The sequence below is a fragment of the Vidua macroura genome, chromosome 1 (assembly GCF_024509145.1).
Source record: "Vidua macroura isolate BioBank_ID:100142 chromosome 1, ASM2450914v1, whole genome shotgun sequence".
Taxonomy (NCBI): Eukaryota; Metazoa; Chordata; class Aves; order Passeriformes; family Viduidae; genus Vidua; species Vidua macroura.
The window spans coordinates 117387328-117395352 of NC_071571.1; positions in this window are offsets into that span (position 1 = coordinate 117387328).

Genomic DNA, 8025 nt, shown 5'->3' on the forward strand with positions numbered 1-8025 from the left:
CTTCTGTAAGACCTGTATTAACTATCTACTGGTAAAAGAAAACACTTTCATCTACTTTGGATAAAGTGATGTTTTGTTTTAACAATGTCACTATGTAGATTTAGAGACATAGTTGGTCACAGACCCACCTATTTGACTGCTAAATCCTGGTTCCTGGATCATCCACCAGCAGTAGAAGGCTTCAGTAGGATCACAGAAGAAAAAATGCAGTTGCCTATTAGTCATATTTTTTGGCCAAGTACCATCTGAATGGTGGGGTTTTGTTTGGTTTGGGCTTTGTTTTGAAGGTAGTGTGTAAGTTCATTTCATCCTGGCTTTCCAGTTTAATTCAATTGCTATGCAAGATGAAAAGCAGCTTTCCTTCAATGAGCTCTGAAATTCTGAAGTAGTGGGGTTGTTGCTCAACCAATCGAAAAGAGGATCCATTAGAGGAGAAGCCTCTACTGAAACTGCTGCTTTGTGAGCCAAGACATCGGCTTGCTTGCTGCAGGAAGGAGGAGACGGCTTATTATCTGGGTGCTGGGAGCCAGTGTGTTGGAGTCTCCTCTTCCTGCTCCACAAGGACTGAGGCGTCTCTGAGGTAAGCAAAGCAGCAATGCGATACTCCCTAGGCTTATCAGCCTCTATCAGCTGGATCTCCTGTTTGCTCCAGACTCCACCTTTACTTGGAAAGTGCTTGCAATTCCATGAGGTAATTCCTCCTCCCAGCGCTGTGGCTTGTTACCACGACCATGTGCTCCTAGCGTGAGCCAGGACAGAAAATGAAAAAAGCCTACCCCGACCTGCGTGTGCCGTAACTTCCTCTTTCCCATCCTGCCGGGGACGGCTGTTGAGCTTCGAGTGCTTTGGCTCTGACCATCGCGGCAGCGGTCGGTCCGGCCGAGAGGGGAGGGAGGGCAAAGCGGCGCTGGCCGGGCAGAGCCATCGCCCTCCCGCCGGCCAAGCGGCCCGCCCAGCTGCCCCGGGCGCCGGAGGCCGTCGCTCCCCTGCCGCCCCACCGCCGGCTTAGCCACAGGTGCGAAGTAACACCTGCTCAGTTGGCATCGGGGCCGGTATAAATCTGCGTTATTTTGATTAAGCTCGGATTGATTAGGAACAGGTCCGGGCTAACATACCATAAACACCTATTAAACCGAAATAAATACGTCTACAGGGGGCTTAGCTTAAACGGGTGCAGCTTTGCCTGCACGGAGGGCGCGGAGGTGGCGGCGGGCACCGCACACGGCGGTCCCCACGGAGCGCGGCCCCGACGGGTCTCGGCACACGGCGCCGGTGCGGGTGCCCGGGCGGTGACCGGTGGCGGTGACCGATGGCTGCGGGCTGGCGCCGCCGGGGCAGGAAAGCCCGTCCGAGCTGACGTCGCTGCGCGGGGGTGGCCGCGCTGCCGCCGCGGGAGGGGGCGGGACGGGGTTACCCATGGGAGGCGGGTGAGAAGCGCGCCGTGCCGGTGGCTCCCGCGGAGCCCTGTCCCGGGGGATGGTGTTGATCCGTCGCCACGGCAACCTCCGACCCGCTGGGGGAGGGGGGCGCAGGTAGAGGGCGGCGGTGGCGGGGTCGGTCCCGCCATCTCTGCGAGGCTCCCCCCATCGCCCCGGGAGGCGCCCGGCTCGATCTTCCCTGCGAGGCGGCCCTACGAGGGGGGCGCGCCTCTGGGCCCCTCTCCATCCCGGCCGCGATCCTGAGGCTGTGTCCCGGGGCTCCCTGCGAGTCCCTGGGGACACGGAACAGCGGCGGGAGAGGCGGGGTGCGAGCTTGTGTGAGCGGAGCCCCTCGGGAGGGAGGGGGCACGATGCTCCTGTCCCGCAGCGGCCCGGGGGTCAGAGCCACAAAGCAGCGGGACCTTTCAAAGGAGCGAAGCCCTCCCGGAGCGTGAGCGCGCAAAAGCGCGGGGAGCCCGCCCCGCCCGGCGGACAGGGATGCGGGATACGCGGCATCCCGTTCCCGGAAAGAACAATGGCCGTGCGGAAGCCAGGCCGCTTCTCCAGCCCACCCGGGGCTTCCCTCCGGGATGCGTTTGCCTGCTCGACCTACGCCCTTGCAGGCGGCCGCGTCCTCCCCTCGCTGCCCGCGTGTGGAGCCGCACCATTGTGAGGCTGCACGGAAGCGTGGGAGGGGTGACTGCGTGAGGAAAATCATTCCCTGCGACCAGGCAATGGGTTTCTGTGTCACTCCAAGGGCAGCCCGGCCTGTCGCTCCTCCCTGACCCTGCAGAATCTGCCTAGAGCCCTTCCCCGAGTTCCTCCTCTGACCTAGCTCCAGCTGGAGCGGTGATGACCCGTGTGTTGTGGTACCGAGCCGGCTCTGAGCCCAGTTAATAACTGGAAACACAGCACATAACTGTTCTGCTTAGAAAAATAATAGGAAAACTGATGGGTTTAACTTCTTTCACTGCATATTATTATTTATAGTGCTATCCAAAATAATTCCAACTTTTACGTTAAGAAGTTACCGAAGTGGAGGAAGAACAAATTCTTTCACTTTATTTTCATACTTGGCAAAATGAAAGTGAGAAAAGAAGCAACGAAAGTAAATATTTTGATCTTTAAGTGGTTAGACAATATAATTTTTATGCCTGCATTTTTTTTTTTTTCACAACATGAACAACAAATCAATACTTTCACATGTTTTAGTTGCAAATGCAGCACAAATCTCTCTGGATTGTGTGCCCCTATGCATTCCTTCTGTACAGGCACTGGCTTTCATTTTAGTATAAGTTAGACTGGCTTCATGTAGAGAAAATGGAAATTCCTTATAAAGTCAACTTTAAATCTGTGGATGATTCAGTACTGAATGTGATTATTAGACAACAAATTTTATTGTGCAAAGTCAAAACAATATGGGTTTTTTCCTCTAAATCTTACAACTCAACAAAATGCTTAAAAGTTGACAGCAGGCATATCTGGTACTTACCTGATTGAATACTTCAGTTTCAATTTGCTTTTTGGACAGGTAAGAGTACACCACAGACATGCCTGGACATTTGGCCCTTCTGAGCAGTTTGTCATTGAGGAGGCAGATAACTAAACTGTAAATGCCAAGAGAACAATTTCAACACTCACAGGTGAACACCTCTTCCTTTTTGACATCCCTAATTTAGGTGGGTTTAAATAAATGGAGAAACATATTTTATGCAATGCATGCTTTTATGTACATGCTAATAGAAAGTATACATTGAAATACTATTTAATAGAAAGACAAGCAGCATCTGAAAAGCACATAAGCCTAATTGATTCCAGACACAACTGGCCTGGATTTTGTTTCCTCTTATTCCAACTTTCTGACCTTGTAAAAATTATCTTGATTGTGTTATACTAAAACAAGGCCATGATCTTGCAAAAACTACCATGTGTGCTGGAGCTGAGAGGTGCCCAGTAAAGCTCTGTGTACGGAACGAATGCTGACAGCGTTAGGCCCCAGTGCTGACTGGTTTGTTTTCCCTTGCTTATATCTAATCATGGTGAAGCAATAGTCTCACTTCTGCTGAAAGCTGGATCTGCGTTTTCATTTTTAAAGGGGGTGAAAAATGTGTAGTGAAACTTACGATTCGTGGTGAATGATAGGTTTAAAATTCTCAGAGCAGTTTAAGCTGCTGGGGTTTTATGGCATTTAGACCAGGGGAAAGAACAGGGAGGGTTTAAAAACATGTATTGCCTGTAATTTTTTTTTCAGTTGTGTGTGTGTATGTGTGGTGGTATCTCTGTTTTTCAGAAGATTGTTTCTAGGGATTGGTAGGAGGGCTGAAGGACTTACTGGCTTTGATGATAACCCTTACAATACCGTTGTGCTTTTGTATAAACATGCACGGAAGACCCAAAGACAGCAGACTTTCGATGTGCTGCTGTCTTTGGCACTGGAGAACTTCTAATAATATTTTCTGCTTGAAAAAATCCAAGGCCTGGGTACACTGATCCTTTTATTACAATAACTGCTGTTGCTCCTTCTATTTGGGAATCTGTGTCTTGCTAGCCTTAAATCTCTGTGGAGGGTAGCGACAAAGAAAGGTCTTTCCAGCATATTGAACTGATGATCCCTCTCCTTATTTCTCTGAAGGCTCTCCTTTTGGTTTTTTTTTTCTAGATCAAGAATAAACTGTGTATTTGGGCCTTTGTCAGCAATGTTCCCATGGGACAATCATTTTAAGTGCTGGGATTGCCTGTTTAGTAGCAGGGAGGCTTATAAAAAGCAACTCCAGGTGGAAGTGGGCCTTTTCCTGCTCCTCCCTTCATCCTGCTGCAATTCCCTTTCATCCAAGCCCTAAGAACTGCCTGCCATTCAGACCAAGGTACAAAACTAAGAGGGTTGTACTCCCTTGACTGAGATATTAGGAGTGTCTGCCTTCACTTATGTTGATTTGTTAATGTCCTGGGGAGTTTTGTTGTATGTAATGTACTATGTCAATTTCTGCTGGTTGTACAACAGCAAATATAACTCAAAAAGCTAAGCCTACCTCTGAAGAAAGTAAGCAGCTTTTATGCATCATGAAACTTGGTTTCCAAGAAGTTGGCATCAACATGACTGCCATCACATTTGCGATTTTTTAGCTACCATGTCAACGTTTCTTATTTCCCAACAGATTGCAAGGTGGACATGGTGTGTGGTTTGTTACTTACTAAATAAAAAAGCCTGAGAGCATGTGCAGTGTTCTGACTCAAAAGTCGTGTTAGTAACCTGCTACACCAAAGATGAATGTTCATGCCAGCACTGCATCTGTTATCTTTATCTTTTAGCAACTACTTTACAGCTTTTCTGTTAAGTTATAGACAAGCTCCAGGTAAAAACCTGCTGCCTTGGAAGCCATGATACAATCTGTGCACTCAGTGCAGAATATTCGGCATGTTCTGACTTGTGTTTTTTAAGAGAGAAAACAGTTGGTCCATTGCTGCTGAGCTGTGCTGTTCCGTGCAGTGCTGCCAAAGTGGGCAGCCTTTGGAGAGGGACCTGTGGCATTACAGATGTGCCTCAAATCCCCCCCCTTCTCGGCCACTACCGGATGGAGACACAGGATCTTCCCACCTTAACTGAAACAAGGTTCTGTTCTGTTCATCAGAGTGTACCAGCAAATACAATGATTGTGTAAGTTGCCCGTCATACCCAAAGTATAAACAAACCTGTGCACAGGAGAGGTGAGTTTCTGGCCAGCTTTCAGGGGAGTTCCTTCAGTGCTGCAGAGCCAAGATGCTCCTCTTAAAGGATAAAACAAATTTGAGATATTTATGCAAAACAGAAACAGAAAACATGCAGAATGGTGCTTTTTACTGACCTGTAGCTCCAGATTTATTTCAGGTACATCAGAGAACACCTCTGCTTTCAAATCATATCAGCACAAGTGATGAGTATGCTGTACCTCATGGAGTCAGATCTTACATGTCTCCTATGACGTGAGGTATTCCTTTACTTGTGAATTGGTATTGCCTGAGTACCTTTTGTTTAAAGGTTCAATTAATGGTGTATTCTATTAAATACTTTGCTGATTGGAAGGGTTCTTATTACAATGAAGGTGGTGAAGTACTGGCACAGGTTGCCCAGAGGTGGTTGATGCCCCATCCCTGGAACATTCAAGGTCAGGTTGGATTGGGCTGTGAGCAACCTGATTGAGTTGAAGATGTCCCTGGACATTGCAGGGTGGTTGGACCAGACGGCTCTTAGAGGTCCCTTCTGACACAAACTATTCATTAGCTCTGTGACCAAACTCTGTCTAGCCAATCAGCTGTTTCTTTTCTTGCAGTGAAGTGCTCCACTAAGGATACATGTTTGTCTGGACTGTGAGGAACTGTGAAGATCGTACAAGTAAGTTTAAGTCCTTACACACTTGCTGAATGTATCTTACACTTTTTAAATCTCCCTATACCTACAATAATTAATAATAAGTGTGAGTGCATTCTCCTTTTCCTACAAATTGTGCTGTTTCCATGACTAAGTATTGATTCATATTTAAATTTTTGTCCCTTAAATTGTTTTGTGTCAGTGAAATGAAGACCACAGCTGGCACCTTTGCTACTCTGTAACAAAAAAACATTTCCATAAGCTTTAGACTTAACTGTGTATGACACTGTTTTATCAGCTTCACAATGTATGAGACTGATCTCTCAGAGCTGGCTCTGAAATAGCAGAAGGAACAATTTATTATACCTTTTTCCCTATATAAACATACAGTGATTTTATTTAAGTCCCTATATCCTTCTGAAACCAAATTTTCCATGCATGCCATTCTAGAGAGAGAAGGGACAAGACAGAGGAGGAAAGAGACAGGAGAGATGTCACAAATTACTCTGCTGTAAGGCACCAGGATAGTCCCATGATAAAGCCAGTGTACAAAAAGACAAAGAATAAACTGAACGGGTGCAATGCAGAGTATGTTTGTGAAAAGTCTCAATTGCACCAAACTAGGAGGACCAGCTAGTGACCACTGTAGATGATCAGTACAGAAATCAAAATGAACTTCATATAGGAAAAACCATCAGTTTCATGGAGAAGTCAGGGTAGATGGTTATAGGGAGTTTGTAGAGCATCACTAACAAAATTGCAGTGGACGATGCAATGCTCCTGCAAAATGCTCTCTTAGGATTTATCAATAGGTGGCATATGTAAGTCATCAAGAACAATGTAAAGATTACTCCACTGAGTGCCAGTAAGTTCCCAACTGCCACATGGTCCTTGGTTTCATGATCTGTGCAGAAAAATAAAGTACAGAACAGGGAGAGAAAGCAAATAAGAGATGTAGAATACAAAAGAAAGTGGTGAAAGAAGGAAGGATATTGAGCCTTAAAAATAACTTTTAGAGGGAATCAGATAAATTTTCCAATGTGTAAAAGGTTAGAAGAGGTTTGATCAATTGGTTTTGAATGCTGGTGAAATACCAGAACAAGCTACCTAGGAAGTTCGGGTCTCTGCTCCACAGAGGGTTTCTAAGAACAGGTTAGACAAACATCTGTTGGGGATTGTCTGGGGCTACTTTATCCTATCTTTGTGCAGCCTGGGGGGACCAGATGGTCTCTTCAGATCCCTCTCAGCCCCCTTCCTATAAGTTTACCAAGTGGGGAGGGAGTGGACCTGAGTTTAATGAGAAAACGGTATCATCCTATTAGTTGATCCTCTTTCAGAATAGAAGAGGAATCAGAAAGAAACCACATTTAACTTAACTATATGAGTAAATTGATTTTTTGATTGTTGTAGACTTGCAGTTTTATGAAGCATTTAGAAAAACAAACACATGGTTATAGAAAAAAAGTTTTTTAAAAGTTATAAAAAAGTTATAAAATGGAAAAAATTTAAATGCATCTTTTTCTCAATGAACATAAGTAGGAAAAGCAGTTTATAAGTATTTTTCAAGGATATTATAAGTGTGTGTTTGGCCATAGGTTTTACATTGCTTCCCATTTCAAAACAAGCAATGACAACATCCGTAGTTACATCTGAGGATGTCACACCTAGGTGCTCCTTGCATATGCAAACCCAGGAAATAATGGTGAGAAATCACTCTTGCTCCCCTGTCCACAGAAGGAACAAGTTATTCAGTACCTGCTCTGAAAAATCTGTCTGGAAGGACAGATGAATGGAAATGTGAAAGTCAGTGCCTTGCCTCCTTGGCAGGTGAACTCTGTGACTGCGGCAGCGTTTCCTCCCTCCCTCCCTCCCTGCCTGTGCATTGGGAAGTTCCAGTGAAATACTGCTGCTGTGGAAAGTCCTGTTCACAGAGAGGAGACGTGACCTCTCAGCGAGTCAGATCCAATTTTACGGGCGGCTCTGAGTCAGGGTGGAGCCCGCGCACTGAACTTTGTATTTTAGGAGGAAGTGATGTTGGTGGCAGCCCGTGTTGCTAAGCAGATGAGTTGCTGTGTTTTTAGTTCAGCTGATACTTTCGGCAGGGGTGTGACTTCATTCTTAGATATGATGTCTTGCATTTATTAAGGACAAAGGTCAGGAATTGCCAGTGCTGCGATAGCTGTGTCTCTCCATATAAGAAGAGGCACATTCTGCTGAGCCGTCAAAGATGGAAATGGGAGTCCTTAATGCTGCTCCTGCACA